Genomic DNA, 17518 nt, shown 5'->3' with positions numbered 1-17518 from the left:
AAATCAATCAATTATACAGGACATGTTATCTCTTTCAATTGGTGCTAAAATATTTGAGTTTGTTGAATAGCATATGACCTTTCCACTTTCCTTAATTTGAAATCAGAACATTACCCACATATTATTTTTTGTTTCTAACCTTATTTTGTATTTGTGAATGCTCATTGAAGTGAAAGATGGCAAATGTGAGGAATCAAGTATTCAGCCTGACACCATGATAACGTGAGAATCTATCAAATCAGTGTAATAAAGCAATCTTCGACCCAGCAATATGCTTCATTTATAGCCTCCGAACAACTCCTGTTACTCCAAGTGCAGATGAGTTCAGTGAGTCAGAATGACAAATAAATAGGAATTAATTAGAAAGAAAGAATTTGCATTTATATAGCACCTTTCACACCTTCAGGACATCCCAAAGTGCTTTATAGCTAATGAGGTACCTTTTAAGTGTAGTCGTAGTTGTAATATAGGGAAACACAGCAGGTAATTTGCGCACAGCAAGGTCCCACAAACAGCAACCAGATAAATGACCAGATAATCTGTTTTGCTGATGTTGGTTGAGGGATAAATATTGAAGAGCACATCAGTAGAACTCCCCCTGTTCTTCTTCAAATCGTGCCATGGGATCTTTTACATCTATCTGAGAAGGTAGGTGGGGCCTCAGTTTAACATATCATCCTAAAGACAGCAGCTCCAACAACGAAGCACTCCACAGTTTTGCACTGAAGTGTCAACCTAGATTATGTGCTCAAGCCTCCGGAGAGCAGATTGAACCCACAACTTTCTGACTCATAAGTGAGAGTGCAACCAATGAGACAAGGCGCTGACATCTTATCACAAGCTCATAAGATAGAAACAGATGAGGAAAGCTATTTTGTCCATTTTAGCTTAACATCCAGAAGGTCCCTATAGTGTCGCTTTACTCCCTTCCGTTAGTTTGAACCTGTGTACCTTTGCCATACTGTCAGAGTTCAGTTTGAAGTAGTGTTCCAGATTTTCTATACCATTTACTATTTTACATAACTCTATAACTTGACTTGACTATTCCAAAGCACTCCTGGCTGGCCTCCCACGTTCTACCCTACATAAACTTGAGGTCATCCAAAACTCGGCTGCCCATGTCCTAACTCGCATCAAATCCCGTTCACCCATCACCCCCTCTGCTCGCTGACCTACATTAGCTCCCGGTTAAGCAACGCTTCAATTTCAAAATTCTCATCCTTGTTTTCTAATCCCTCCATGGCCTCGCCCCTCCCTATCTCTGTAATCTCCTCCAGCCCAACAACCCACTGAGATATCTGCGCTCCTCTAATTCTGCCCTCTTGAACATTCCTGATTATAATCGCTCAACCATTGGTGGCCTTGCCTTCTGTTGCCTAGGCCCTAAGGTCTGGATTTCCCTGTCTAAACCCTCTCTACCTCTCTACCTCTCTTTCCTCCTTTAAGATGCTTCTTAAAACCTACCTCTTTGAATAAGCTTTTGGGCATCTGCCCTAATTTCTCCTTCTGTGGCTCGGTGTCAAATATTTTTGTCTTATAATACTCCTGTGAAGTGCCTTGGGACGTTTTACTATGTTAAAGGTTCTATATAAATACAAGATAGGCCGAATGGCCTCCTTCTGTGCTGTAAATGTCTTTCTTTGAAGTTGTTGTTGTACCAGATTACCTCGCAGTTGGCTCCTTTGAAGACCAAAAAGTTTACATTTCTCCATTCCTTCCTCATAGTTCAGACTCGCTATAATAGGCATTAGTCTCATGGCTCTTTTCTTAACTATCTCCAAGCCTTGAATGTCTCAGTGATCAGAAATGGGTGCAGATCTCAAGTTGGGTATGGCCAGAGCACAGCACAGATTGACCACACCCTCAGAAGTGTGTACCACTCTTCTGGCTAAATAGTTCAGCTTTTTATTTGATTTGTTGATTGCTGCTCCACAGCCATTGAACATGTCACTGGTCAAGTCAACTAACATCGCTAGACATGTTTCAACATCACCCTTTGCTATTTCAACACCATTTATGGAATACTTATGTCATCTATTATTTCCATGGAACTGAATATCAGGCGTTGCGTATAACAGGCGGTCGATCCGATACCACCCATTTTGCGCCACCACCTGAGACAAATTCTGATATCAGTTATCATTTTTGGACTTGATGTTTAAACTTTTCTAACCCACAAAAGTGTATCTCATTAACTGCTCTTTGAGTTGCAGCTTTAGCTTCACGTAACTGAAGCTTCACTAAGCCTGCAAATGGGCAAATGGATACTCTAGGATTCTTGTGGTTCTTTCTGTTCTCTACCCAGATTTTAACTCCAGGTGGATTCCCTGTTCAGGCCAGAGTTAAAATTACAGTCGGGTCTCAATGATGTCATCGGGCCACAACATGCATATGTAAAGAAGGACCCTGTTGGCTCCGGGCACTTGTCCTTGCTACCTGCTCAGGCGAGCAGGTTAAAATTGCAGATGTTGTGATCATGGCAGTTTTCGGACAGGCGATTTTAACTGCCCACCCGCCAGGTTTCTGCTGGGCGAGTAGGGGTAAAATCGCCCCCATGTCCCTTGGTGGATACCCTAGCCCTAGGTTAAATTTTCCCTCCATTGACTATGAATGGATGGAAAATCTAGCCCAAAGTGCAAAATTTTTTCAATGGCTTCCTTTTTAATTTAGCCTTCTTTAAGTTATACATTTACAATGTACAATATATCACCAAGTTTATAATCAACATGATTATAAATGCTTGCTCTGGAAAATTTCTCTGCTAATTCATGAACAGAGAAACATGAATTTCTTCAGAGTTGCTCCCACTCACTGCTGTAACTTCACTGGACTTTCCATCTCAACTGAGTTTCCGGTGATGTTACGACAGCAAAGCGGGAGCAGTTCCCAGGAAATTCCCGGCCATGTTTTCTGCTCAAGTAATGATTTGCTGGAAGTGAATTCAAAATATCTTGTACGATAGCAAAATACTGCAGATGTTGGAAATCCGAAATAACAACAGAAAATGCTGGAAAAACTCAGCAAGTCAGGCAACATCCGTGGAGAGAAATTTGAGTTGACGTTTCGGGTTTGACCCTTCTTTAAAACTGGAGAGAAAAGGAACTAGATCGAAGGCAGGGCTGCGATCGGACAAAAGAATAAAAGAACCAAAAGAAGTAAAAGAGATTAGAAGCTAGACGAGATGGTAATAGGCTGTGATTAGGTGTAAAGTGTACTGGCAGGGCAAAAGATAGCTGCCAGGTGTGAGAGAGAAACAAAAGGAAAGGGCGGGGGGAAAGGAAAGGAGTGGAAAAATATAAGTGAAAATGAAATAGGGGCCGAGGTTATGATCTGAAATTGTTGAACTCGATATTGAGACCGGAAGGCTGCAGACTGCCTAATCGGAAGATGAGGTGCTGTTCCTCGAGTTTACGTTGAGCTTCCGTGGAACAGTACAAGAGGCCAAGGACGGTGAGGTCCGAGTGGGAATGGAGCGGTGAATTGAAATGACAGGCGACCGGAAGCTCGGGGTCACCCTTACGGACTGAACGGAGGTGTTCCGCAAAGCGGTCACCCAATCTGCGTTTGGTCTCCCCAATGTAGAGGAGACCGCATCGTGAGCAGCGAATACAGTATACTAGATTGCGAGAAGTACAAGTAAATCGCTGTTTCACCTGGAAGGGGTGTTTGGGGCCCTGGACAGTGGGGAGGGGGGAGGTATAGGGGCAGGTGTTACATCTCCTCCGCTTGCACGGGAAGGTGCCAGGTGAAGGGGAAGGGCTGTTTGGGGTGATAGAAGAGTGGACTAGGGTGTCTCGGAGAGAGCGGTCCCTGCGGAATGCTGAAAGGGGAGGGGAGGGGAAGATACGTTTGGTGGTGGGATCACTTTGGAGGTAGCGGAAATGCCGGAGGATGATCCGTTGAATGTGGAGGCTGGTGGGGTGAAAGGTGAGGACAAGGGGAACCCTATCGTGGTTCCGGGAGGGAGGGGCAGGGGTGAGGGCAGAGGTGCGGGAGATAGAACTGACACGGTCGAGGGCAGTGTCAACCACGGTAGAGGGGAATCCTCGGTTGCGGAAAAAGGAAGACATGTCTGAAGCACTGGTGTGGAAGGTGGCATCGTCCCCAACCGCTTCCTTTTCACCATGGACGTACAATCCCTCTACACCTCCATCCCCCACCCGGATGGCCTGAGGGCACTCCGCTTCTTCCTCGAACAGAGGCCCGACCAGTCCCCATCCACCACGACCCTCCTCCGCCTGGCTGAACTTGTTCTCACATTGAACAACTTCTCCTTTAACTCCACTCATTTCCTCCAAATCAAAGGTGTTGCCATGGGTACCCGCATGGGTCCTAGCTATGCCTGCCTTTTCGTGGGCTATGTGGAACAATCTTTGTTCCAGTCCTACTCGGGTCCCCTCCCTCACCTCTTTTTCCGATACATTGATGACTGTATCGGTGCCGTTTCCTGCTCTCGCCCCGAACTTGACAATTTCATTCACTTTGCCTCCAATTTCCACCCTTCCCTCACCTTCACATGGTCCATCTCTGACTCTTCCCTTCCCTTCCTCGACTTCTCCGTCTCCATCTCTGGGGATAGGTTATCGACCAATATTTACTGCAAGCCCACTGACTCCCACAGCTACCTGGACTACACTTCCTCCCACCCCACTTCCTGTAAGGACTCTATTCCATTCTCCCAGTTTCTCCGCCTCCGCCGTATCTGCTCCGACGATGCCACCTTCCACACCAGTGCTTCAGACATGTCTTCCTTTTTCCGCAACCGAGGATTCCCCTCTACCGTGGTTGACACTGCCCTCGACCGTGTCAGTTCTATCTCCCGCACCTCTGCCCTCACCCCTGCCCCTCCCTCCCGGAACCACGATAGGGTTCCCCTTGTCCTCACCTTTCACCCCACCAGCCTCCACATTCAACGGATCATCCTCCGGCATTTCCGCTACCTCCAAAGTGATCCCACCACCAAACGTATCTTCCCCTCCCCTCCCCTTTCAGCATTCCGCAGGGACCGCTCTCTCCGAGACACCCTAGTCCACTCCTCTATCACCCCAAACAGCCCTTCCCCTTCGCCTGGCACCTTCCCGTGCAAGCGGAGGAGATGTAACACCTGCCCCTATACCTCCCCCCTCCCCACTGTCCAGGGCCCCAAACACCCCTTCCAGGTGAAACAGCGATTTACTTGTACTTCTCGCAATCTAGTATACTGTATTCGCTGCTCACGATGCGGTCTCCTCTACATTGGGGAGACCAAACGCAGATTGGGTGACCGCTTTGCGGAACACCTCCGTTCAGTCCGTAAGGGTGACCCCGAGCTTCCGGTCGCCTGTCATTTCAATTCACCGCTCCATTCCCACTCGGACCTCACCGTCCTTGGCCTCTTGTACTGTTCCACGGAAGCTCAACGTAAACTCGAGGAACAGCACCTCATCTTCCGATTAGGCAGTCTGCAGCCTTCCGGTCTCAATATCGAGTTCAACAATTTCAGATCATAACCTCGGCCCCTATTTCATTTTCACTTATATTTTTCCACTCCTTTCCTTTCCCCCCCCTCTTTCCTTTTGTTTCTCTCTCACACCTGGCAGCTATCTTTTGCCCTGCCAGTACACTTTACACCTAATCACAGCCTATTACCATCTCGTCGAGCTTCTAATCTCTTTTACTTCTTTTGGTTCTTTTATTCTTTTGTCCGATCGCAGCCCTGCCTTCGATCTAGTTCCTTTTCTCTCCAGTTTTGAAGAAGGGTCAAACCCGAAACGTCAACTCAAATTTCTCTCCACGGATGTTGCCTGACTTGCTGAGTTTTTCCAGCATTTTCTGTTGTTATTTCAAAATATCTTGTGCCTTTGTTATTAACTACACCTTTTCTATGGTTCTCCAGAATATGGAGTTAACCTTCATAACCTTGCTAGCTTTTATATTAAAGTACCCTCACATGATATCATGTGATGACGAGAATGTTTGTTATTTTTGAAAGCGCACAGAAACCGATGGTTAAGTGTTTTTAAATCAACAGGTGTTTTGTCATGCTTGTTCCACATGGCTTTTACCTGCTTGCTGTTGTGCTTCCAAATCCTCTGTCCATACAGAGCAATCAGAGTAATCATACTCTCCACTTGCCTGGATGAGTGCAGCTCCAACAACAGTCAAGAAGCTCAACACAATCCAGGACAAAGCAGCTCGCTTGATCGGCACTCCATCCACCACCTTAAACATTCACTCTCTCCACCACTGGTGTACTGTGGCTGCAGTGTGTACCATCTACAAGATGCACTGCAGCAACTCACCAAGGCTTCTTCGGCAGCACCTTCCAAACCCGCGACCTCAACCACCTAGAAGGACAGGGGCATGGGATCACCACCACCTCCAAGTTCCCCTCCAAGTCACACACCATCCTGACTTTGAAATATATTGCTGTTCCTTCATCATCGCTGAGTCAAAATCCTGGAACTCGCTTCCTAACAGCACTGCGGGAGTACCTTCACCACACGGACTGCAGTGGTTCAAGAAGACAGTTCACTGCCACCTTCTCAAGGGCAATTAAGGATGGGTAATAAATGCTGATCTTGCCAGTGAGGCCCACATCCCATGAACAAGTAAAAAAAAGGCAAATAAAGAGACAGATATGATTATAAATGTGAAATTATAATAACCATTGGCTGTGAGAATAGTGAGACCTGCAGCTATAGTACTGCTTTATAAAAATAGCAATCTCATAATTTAACAAAACAGTGGTCTCTTAAAGAATGTGAATTAATAAGTAATTAGACAATTTACTGAAAGAGGTTACGCAAGTAACAATTGCACTACAACTGAATAAATCAATTAATATGAAGGTTAAATTGAACCGGTCCGAATGTAGTATATGCACTCAGTATTTTAAGGCACAGAGTAATAATGGTTACTGATTATAATGCTCAAAATATGCATTTTGTATGTAAAATATGAACAGATTGATGCCTTAGAGGCCCTCTTTAAGCCAAGGTGGCCTTCATTTGCTGCATGGATGACTTAACATTGCCACATTTTTAAGATGCTGTTTAACAGACCCACTGAGCTAATGAAAGTCTATGAATTTCATTTCACTTGAGGGGCATGCTTGACATCGTAACAACTAGTTTCAAACAAATCGATGGCTTCTCCACAATGTTGCTAACAGAGGATCAATTTTTCCCCTATCTGTGCAGAACCAGGAGACAACTATGGCTGCAACACTCCTAATTTGTGATGGAAAGCTGCTGGCAAAATCTTAAACATCCAAATAATGATGAAATCATCTAATTTGTTCCTGTGTTTTTGTCAGGTAAGTGATGGCAACATAATTTACCCAAGATCTGTCCTGTCCTTGTATGGCTGCTGTTAAACTGCTCTGGATGCCAAAAAGCTGCATTAATTAGCCCGGTAATTACAGCGGTTCTGAGGAAAGTGCAAAGAAGTTGGATCCGTGAGATAAGTTTGTTCACAGTTCATTTCATCTTCTTTGTGTTTGCTGCATATACAATATCTTGACCTTTGATAGGGCAGTTAAACTAGTTTTACCAAGAGATGTAGCTGAACAAGGAAACTAGTTTCTTTAAAAGCAGTCACTTCAAGATAGGCCTTAGTGCGGGTCCAGTTGAAGCTAGATGGTACCTGAATAACAAGAATGAGCTTTCATTTTTTGGGGTAGTGAGATTTCCTATGTATATTTAAAGCTTCTACACTCAAGAAGATGGCTGACATGTGAACCTGCCTACAGTGCTAGAACTTCCACATGGATGTCCTCTACTGAACACCCTGTGACATTACTATACTACAGGAAACTTTGTGCTATCTGGCACCGATGGGACCAAGCTGTTGCCGTTCCCTCAAAACTGCCGGACACACCAGCTTTAATGTTGAAGCATACGGAGCTTTTCATCTCCATATCTGACAACAAACACTGTTGCTTAGCAACAGCTTCTAAACAGTCGGCCCGTACCTTGGAAGCGTCTCTCTGAAGCTGTTGCTAAGCTACAGAGACTTTGCAGAGCCTGACTGTTGAAAAAAAAGCCACGAGAAGAAAAAAAAGCCACGAGAAGAAAAAAAACCTAACGAAACGGCTCCTGATTTTTGCCGGTGGCTCGAGCTTGCCGGACATTTAGCCTCCGGATAACACGAAGTTTCCTGTACAAAGAATCAAATGAATATCTGACTGCCTCACATCACCCCTGCACCTTCAGAATTCACACCTAGCCATCATGGTAAGAGAGAGTGAATTAGTTAAACGCCTCCAATGCATAGCAAGGTGCCATAGTCATCATATATATAATTAAGAGACAGACATATCAAATTTGAGGTAACATGAAACAGGAAGCAACTTATGAATCAACTAAAATTACCCAATTTAGGCCAATTTTGATTTAGAATATAGTTTGCTGCTCATTCCTGCTGAACAGGATCACTTTAATTCAAAGCAGTCACAGTGAGGGCTGAGTGCTTCACTGACAGGCTAATGGGAAAATGTTCAATGTCCAAATTATTTTCCAGTTCATGTTCTTGGCCAGGTCGCCATATGAATACCAACAGAAAATCTCCAAATCTGTTTCTCTCAGTAAATGCATCCCTTCATTAAATTGCTGATTACACCAAGAGCCTTATTCTGCAATAACAGTCAAGAATTTAAGTTGAGATAATGTGAAATTTGAAGTTTCTAATTCTGAATCCTTACCTAAAGGCTATGCACAGCTCCAAACATCACAATCAGCTTACTTGAGTGAAGAGCGTCAACCTGTGAGAGATGTAGCTCAAATGATTTTTGAGTGAAAAGCAAATTGCCCTCAGGAATTTCTGATTAGCAAAAGGATAGCTAGTTGAGAGCATTGAGATGACACTGGAGATAGTAGTCTGTGTAAGCTTTACACACAATCTTTTTGGTTAGATTCAACAGTGTGATCATGATAAAAAATATGAAGATTCCAATTTGAAACAATCCAGCAATATTACTTTCATGTAAATTGCAGCAGATTCGGATGTTTGCTGCCAATTTAACCATTCCAACTAGCTATCATTTGTTTACAGCAAGAGAGACATTTCAGACAACACTGCTATTTCTGGGATTATTTAACTGTTGTTAATGGTTTTGTTTGACACGACCAAGTAGCGTGTTTAACATCCTATTCCCTTTTATAGCTACACTTTACTATGCTTCACTTGTCGAAGTCCCGTTTGAGCATTGAGCACAGGGTGTAGTAAAGCTCCAGTGGATTGGAATGAAATGGTAAGGATGCCAATGTCACTCTCATTTCTCCATATATGTGCAATTAAAATAAAATGCAGATAGGCTCCAAAGAGAACCAAGATCAGCTTTTATAGAACGCTGCTTCCAAGTTCACTGTGGAGTCAGTTCTGTTTTGGCAAATTGAGGGGCTCTTTTTGGATTTGAAAGAATTATTGTTTACAGGGAGTGCTCCTAACTCGGTAAAACTTTAGATTCACTTCAGTCATAAAAGAACAAGTTAATACATGTTTTTCCATTAAAACTACCTTATTATTTTTATTCAGCATTCTGTATGTATGCTTTCAATTTTGGCTTCTAAGGATTAGCATTGATTTTTTCACACACATTTACAAATGTTGCTATTGAGCAAAAAAGTATAGTATTTTGCTTTCATTATTATTTTTAATGGAATCTGTTAGCTATTTCAGATGCAATCATATTTTCTAATAGATCCTAAAATAATTTGAATTTATCACACACTTAAAGGTGATCACCTGAACTGACTGATGATTATCATCGATATCGCAGTCATAGATTGTCATTACTGCAATGTATGTACCTTTAAGGGGAGAACTACTTTTTACAGCTCCTGTATACTGTAGTACCGGCAGTGACCACACCTGTATATAAACCCTGACTAGGGATCTGCATAGTTAGTTCTAGAGTAACCCTCATTCAGTAAACACCTGTTGATCGTTTCCTGCAGTCTCTTGTCTAATTATTGAAGGACACAACATCAAGATACACGAATCTAACATTGGTGACAAGCAGATTCAAACCTACCTGCAACTCTGCATCACCTCCCAGGGATTCGCTCCTGGAGAACAGTGGAAGAAGGCCGAGTCCAGAAGCACGGGCATCGACCACGGGAAACCCCCCAGTCATCCAGCAGAGATTTGAGCATCGCAGGGGAGGCTGTCGAGAGCCAGGCTTGGCTTTCCAGTCATGGTGGTCCCGCAAAACGGGCTGGCAACAGGTACTGCGCAGACCCTTCCCGGACAGCGGCGGCCAGAGCCGACCGACGGCACAGAAAAAGGCTGAGCAGCGTTGACGGGGGAGAGAGAGAGGGTAGAGCACACAGGGCGCAGCCGGTGTTCAGGACAGAGTGGCGTCAACGGGAGAGCAGAGCGCAGCCGGTGTTCAAGGGCTGAGCAGCGTCAACGGGGGAGAGAGGTGTGCAGGAAAACGCGCAGAGCACAGCCAGTGTTCAAGGGCCGAGCAGCGTCAGCGGGGAAGAAAGGAAAGCACGGGAGACGCCATTTTAAGCGGCAGCGGGGAAGAAAGGAAAGTGCGGGAGACGCCATTTTAAGCCAGTCTAACCACACCCAAAAATGCCAAAGAGTGGCAGTATCACAGCGTTCGACAATGAAGTCAAAGATTGGACGACATATGTCGAATGCATAGAAGTATACTGCAGGGCGAATGAAGTGCCAAATGACAAGAAAGTGCTGGTATTGTTGAATTCAATGGGTACAAAAACGTATGGCTTACTACGAAACCTAGTAACCCCAGAGAAGCCAGTAGAAAAGGATTTTGAAAACATAGTGTCAATCCTACAGGACCACTTAAACCCCACACTGCTGCTGATAGCAGAAAGATTTAAGTTTCACAAAAGGAACCAGCATAAAGATGAAAGTAATGCTGAGTATTTAACGGAACTGCGCAAGCTATTCAAACACTGCCAGTTTGGAACGGGACTAGCAGATACTTTAAGGGACAAGTTTGTGTGTGGGCTTCAAAGTGACGGAACCCAGAAACGGCTTCTATCAGAAAAGGATCTTACGCTGGACAAGGCTTTCAGCATTGCAGTATCACACGAAGCAGCAGCACGGGGCGTGGCAGAGATACAACGGAGACCACAAGAATATGGCACAAATGAAATGTCATACGGAACAGTGAAGTGCTATCGCTGCGACAGAACAACACACGACCATAAGGATTGCTGGTTCAAGGACAAAGTGTGCAGGCAGTGTGGAAAAGTAGGACACATAGCAAGAGTCTGCAGGTCAGGAAAGAAAACCAGCAGCAAGAAATCTCCACAGGAGAAGTACAAGAAGGTACATAAGGTGACGGAGAGTAGTGCAGACGAACAGAAAAGTGAAACAGACTCCGGAAGCAAGGAGCTGGGTTGTCTGAAACTACATAATGTGATCAAAACGGAGGATCACCAAACTATCTGGTTCACGCTCAAGATAGCAGGAGTCCAAGTGAAAATGGAATTGGACACAGGATCAGCCCTAACAGTCATAAACCGAAGGGACTACAAGCGGCTATTCTCACATATACACTTGAGAGACACAAAGATTGTCTTGAAGATGTACACAGGGCAAAAAGTCTACCCCCAAAGGAAAAATAAGGGTGAACGTTATATATAACGGCAAGGAAACACCAAAAATGGACCTATATGTATTGCCAGATGGAGGACCACCACCACTAGGATGTGAATGGATCCGGAAGATACAGCTAGAATGGCATTCCATACAAGCACTGACTGTAGATGCCAAAAAGGATGATGACGTCACACCTGGACGAATGGCAAAAATGCTAACTGATGCACAAGAAGTGTTCCAGCAGGGACTCGGAACACGAAAAGGCATAACAGCGACGATCAAAATAGAGGAAAATGCAAGCCCAAAGTTTTTTAAGGCCAGGCCGGTACCTTATGCGATCCGCCCAGCTGTCGAAGCAGAGCTGGAAGGTTTGGAACATTCAGGAGTACTGTCCAAAGTGGACTGGAGTGAGTGGGCTACACCCATCGTTCCTGTAATGAAGAGGTCGTTGAGAAATACGCCTGGGGAACCAAAGAAGGTTCGCAGCTGTAGGGACTTTAAGGTGACATTGAACACAGTCCTTCACACTGTACAATATCCGCTTCCGCGGATTGAAGATATTTTCGCCTCGCTATCGGGAGGGAAACGCTTCACTAAGATTGATCTGGCCCAGGCGTACCTGCAAATGGAGGTAGAAGTAGCCTCGAAACAGTACCTCACGATCAACGCTCATAAAGGTCTCTACCAATACAACCGGCTGGTGTTCGGGGTAGCATCAGCTCCGGCTATTTGGCAAAGGGCAATGGAACAAGTCCTGCAAGGGATTCCAGGGACCCAGTGTTATTTGGACGACATCCTGGACATGGGCGAAAATGACAGTGATCACCTCGCCAACCTGGAGCAGGTGCTCACTAGATTGAAGGAATATGGGCTCCGAGCTAATCGCCACAAATGCAAGTTTTTCCAGGAACAGATCTCGTATTGTGGCCACGTTATTGATAAAGAGGGGTTACATAAGTCCCCTGAAAATATTGAGGCAGTAGTCAAGGCTCCAGCACCGGAAAATGTGTCACAACTGAGGTCGTTCCTCGGGCTGGTGAACTACTACCTAAGTTCTTGCCGAATTTGTCTACTGTACTACACCCACTGAACACCCTACTGCAAACGGGGGTACCATGGAAGTGGAGTGACGAATGTAAATGAGCTTTCCAGAAGAGCAAAGTATTGATCACTTCAAAAGAGGTGTTGGCTCATTTCAACCCAGCACTACCAATTCGGTTGGCGTGTGATGCATCACCCTATGGCATTGGAGCGGTGCTGTCGCACAAATTCCCGGACGGCTCGGAGAGGCCAGTAGCCTTTGCGTCTCGGTCACTAACCTCAGCCGAGCGTAACTACGCCCAGATTGACAGGGAGGTCCTCAGCCTAGTGTGGGGAGTGAAAAAGTTCAATCACTATCTGCACGGGCAGAAGTTCACCTTGCTGACTGACCACCAACCACTTGTCTCCATCTTTAATCCAAAGAAGGGCGTTCCGGTGATGACTGCACAACAGCTACAAAGATGGTCCCTTTTTCGAGGGGCGCACCAATATGAAATCGAGTATAAGGGCACGAAACAATATGGAAACGCTGATGGGCTATCACGCCTGCCACTGCCTACTGCGGAGGAAGCACCAGCAGTGGATCCTGTCGAAATATTTCATTCGACTATAATTGAATGCTTGCCAGTAAATATCACAGGTATAGAGAAGGAGACCCGAAATGACCCAACACTGTCTCGGGTATATGATTTGACGGTGAAGGGATGGCCAGCACATGGTGACTCACTGTTGCCAGCATTCTCATCCAGAAGAGAACAGCTGTCAGTATGCCAGGGGACCTTGATGTGTGGATCCCGAGTGGTAATTCCACCCAAGTTAAGGGAGAGTGTGCTCAATGAGCTTCTCGAAGGTCATCTGGGAGGGGTAAAAATGAAAAGCCTTGCTAGGGCTTATGTGTGGTGGCCGGGGATCGATCAGCAAATCGAGGGCTTGACAAAGAGCTGCTCAGGATGCCAGAAGGTCCAAAATTCACCACCACATGCCCCTCTACACCCATGGGAGTGGCCCTCATCTCCATGGCAATGGGTGCATATTGATTTTGCTGGTCCATTCATGGACTCAATGTTTTTAATAGCCGTGGATGCACACTCGAAATGGCCTGAGGTGATCAAAATGTCCTCCACCACCATGGAGAAAACTATTGCAGTCCTACGGACCATTTTTGCCAGGAACGGCTTGCCAGAGCAGATTTGCTCTGATAACGGACCGCAGTTTTTGTCCGAAGAGTTTCGAAGATTTATGAAAAGGAATGGGGTAAGGCATTATACATCCGCCCCGTATCATCCAGCCACAAATGGATTGGCTGAGAGGTTCGTACAAACCTTTAAAAAAGCAGTAAAGGCCATGTGCGATGACGACATTCCACTGCAGCATAAGGTGGACAATTTCCTGTTAGCCTACAGAAATGCGACACATGCAGTCACCAACCAGGCCCCGGCCATGATGTTCTTTAACCGAGCATTGAGATCTCGTCTGGATTTGCTCAGACCAAATGTATGAAGAGATGTTGAGAATAAGCTATTCCAGCACATCAATGAGAAGCCGACAAGGAGCTTCAAAGTAGGGCAACCAGTCTTGACCCACGACTACCGAACAGTGAAATGGCAACCAGGAACGATATGCACACGGCAGGGGCCACTAATGTACACAGTGGATGTTGGGGAGAACATTGTGAGATGCCATGTCGACCAGATCCTAGAGTCACAGGAACGAGTCAACCCCATGTCTCGCCCATACATACCTGGTGATGTACCCGACGTACAGGTAGCATCTACCCCAGAAACAGTAGCATCGGAAGCGGATGAACCAACCGACGACAGGGGGCCAGAATCGCCTCCGCACCAAGAGCAAGGCACTCGGGAAAGGCGCTATCCAGAAAGGATCAGGAAGCATCCCCAAAGACTGAATTTATAAATAGACTATTTTCAGTTAATATTGCATGTTATAAGTGTTAATTGTAATTAGTTTGATATTTAATTGTTAAATGAGTGTTATGGTACTGTTAATCTAAAAGGGGAGGAATTGTAATATATGTACCTTTAAGGGGAGAACTACTTTTTACAGCTCCTGTATATTGTAGTACCGGCAGTGACCACACCTGTATATAAACCCTGAGTAGGGATCTGTATAGTTAGTTCAAGAGTAACCCTCAAACACCTGTTGATCGTTCCCTGCAGTCTCTTGTCTAATTATTGAAGGACACAACATCAAGATACACGGATCTAACAATTACCCCCTCAACCACTAATGATGAATATTATATGTCATAGTCATAGAGTCAAAACGGCAAAGAAGGAGGCCATTCAGCCCATCGAGTCTGTGCCAGTTCTCTGTAGAGCAATCCAGTCAGTCCCATTCCCCCCGCCCTATCCCCGTAGCCCTGCAAGTTTATTTCCCTCAAGTGCCTATCCAGTCTCCCCTTGAAAACATTGAGTGTCCCCGCTTCCACCACTTCCATCAACAGCGAATTCCAGGCCCTCACCACTCGCTGCGTAAAAAGGTTTTTCCACACAACCCCCCTGTATCTCTTGCCCTAAACCTTAAATCTGTATCCCCTAGTCTTTGTACCATCAACTAGTGGGAATAGACTTTCCCTGTCTAGCCTATCCAAACCCGTCATAATCTTGTACACCTCTATCAAATCATCCCTCAACCTCCTTTGCTCTAATGAAAACAAATCCAGCTTCTCCAACCTATCCTTGTAGTTAAGATCCCCCCATTCCCAGAACCATTCTGGTAAATCTTCTCTGCACCCTCTCAAGGGCCTTCACATCCTTCCTAAAGTGTGGTGACCAGAACTGGATGCAATAATCCAGTTGTGACTTAACCAACGCTTTATAAATGTTCAGCATAACTTCTCTACTTTTGTACTCAATACCTCTAGTTATGAAGCCCAAGATCCCATATGCTTTGCTAACCACACTCTCAATATGTCCTGCCACCTTCAGGGACCTATGAACATTAACTCCCAGGTCCCCCTGTCACTGCATACACTTTAAAACTGTGCCATTATGTGTATATTGCCTCTCCCTGTTCCTTCTGCCAAAATGCATCACCTCACACTTCTCTGTATTAAATTCCATCTGCCACTTGTCTGCCCATTCTGTTTGCCTTTCTATGTCCTGTTGCAGTCGATTGGTGTCATCCTCACTGTTTGCCACACCCCCAAGTTTGGTGTCATCGGCAAATTTAGAAATTCTACTCTGTATTCCAATATCCAGGTCATATATATATCAAAAAAAGCAGTGGCCCCAGCACTTTCAATAGGCTAATTTTGTCAGTGAGCTATGGCAGTCTGGCACCATTAAAATAGCATCTGCAGAGCACAACATGTGAAAGCTGATTCTGATTTGTGTATCATATGCAAACATCTGGGAGCCCACAAAACTCACCATTTGTACAGGAGGCATTCACCATTTGTATAGGATATTTACCTATCTTGTGCAATCAGCCAAATGTCAAATATTGCCTCCTCTGACATCCATAGAGTTTGCTCTGCTTAGGAGGGAATTACTAGAGTGTTTATAGCATACATGCATGGGAGATGGCGTCAAGATGCAACTCACATATTAGTTTACAGACTGGCTCACACACTTTGGAAATTGGGATTCAGTCACTGGCTTTAACTTTGTAAATACCCAAATATTATGGGGTCCAAAACTGAAATTGAAACTCAAGAATCTTTAACGCCTCATGCCTAAAATGAAGGCTACTTACATTGTAAGATTTCTGACATTCTCTTTTCCAGAAGGACTTGTTTCACCTCACCAATATCTCCAGATGGAAATGAATGTTCTGTAACCAAATTAAAAACAGTTGATTTGACAAGTGGTATGAAGCAAAAGTGTCCTTCCTTTCACCCGACATGACTGCCCAGAGTCTTCCCAGAGACAATGTAAATAGTTTAATAAAAAAGACAATTATGTTAAAAAATGAAACCTTTTAGCGTTCAAAGCCTTCATGGTGCTGCACCAAGATTTATATAATTTGTAGAAACATCAGTGCAAAATACAACTTAAATAAATATCTGTGATCCATGCTTATCCATACAAATTCTGATTGTTGCAGGCTTAATAAGCCTATTATAAATTGCTGATACATGCAAGTGTCAGAAGGTATCAAATTAAAGTCAAGACAGTTGGCATTTCAGCAAAGCTGGAAACAAATATCAGTAATTAGTTTTACAATTAGATTCTAGTAGAAAAACATGTAGGGGTAATATAAAAATAATTAATAGGATGCTCAGCGCCCAAACTTCAAGCTTAGCATAATGATTCAAATTTATTTACTTTTTACAATAAAACTCATTTAAGAAATCAAAGTTCAGTATAGTAGATCAAGGAATGCATTGCATTTCAAATGTGAGGATTATGATACATGTTTAAAGTTAACACTTTTTCCCCACTATATCCATGTAGCTTTTCATCAGTTAGGAGTACAGACCAAAAGGTACCAAATTCAATGATTTCAAAATTCAAACTTGCTGAGTTGCTTAGACAACAGGAGGTGAAAGAAAATTTCCCCTGATGTAGCATGTCACATTAGCAGCCCTGGGGACAACTGACAAAAATCATTGCACGTAAGAGTGGTATATTTAACTGTGAGCCATGTCTGAGAGTTTAACCTCTAACTACAGTGACCGGAAAGGTGTATGTCGACCAACACACTATTGGGGTTTCTCGCAAACATTGTTGGACGAAACATTCAGAGATAAATAAGGCCCTACTACCCAAGGAATAGGGTAATGCATCTTCCATGTGTACATATATCCCCAACATTGTTAATAATCCTGTTAGTACTTAATTTTTAAATCGGTTCAATCAGTTTATCTTGATGTTGTTGACACAAATGGTTAGGGGAACAGTTTTTTGGAATTTTCTCCAATATATTCAAAATGCTTAACTAATTATATTAG

Source organism: Somniosus microcephalus, chromosome 1 (genome assembly GCF_052327205.1).
Source record: "Somniosus microcephalus isolate GS21.2 chromosome 1, FLI_Smic_1.0, whole genome shotgun sequence".
In the NCBI taxonomy this organism is placed as follows: Eukaryota; Metazoa; Chordata; class Chondrichthyes; order Squaliformes; family Somniosidae; genus Somniosus; species Somniosus microcephalus.
The sequence above is the reverse complement of the archived record's forward strand: the minus strand, read 5'-3'. Positions refer to the sequence as shown.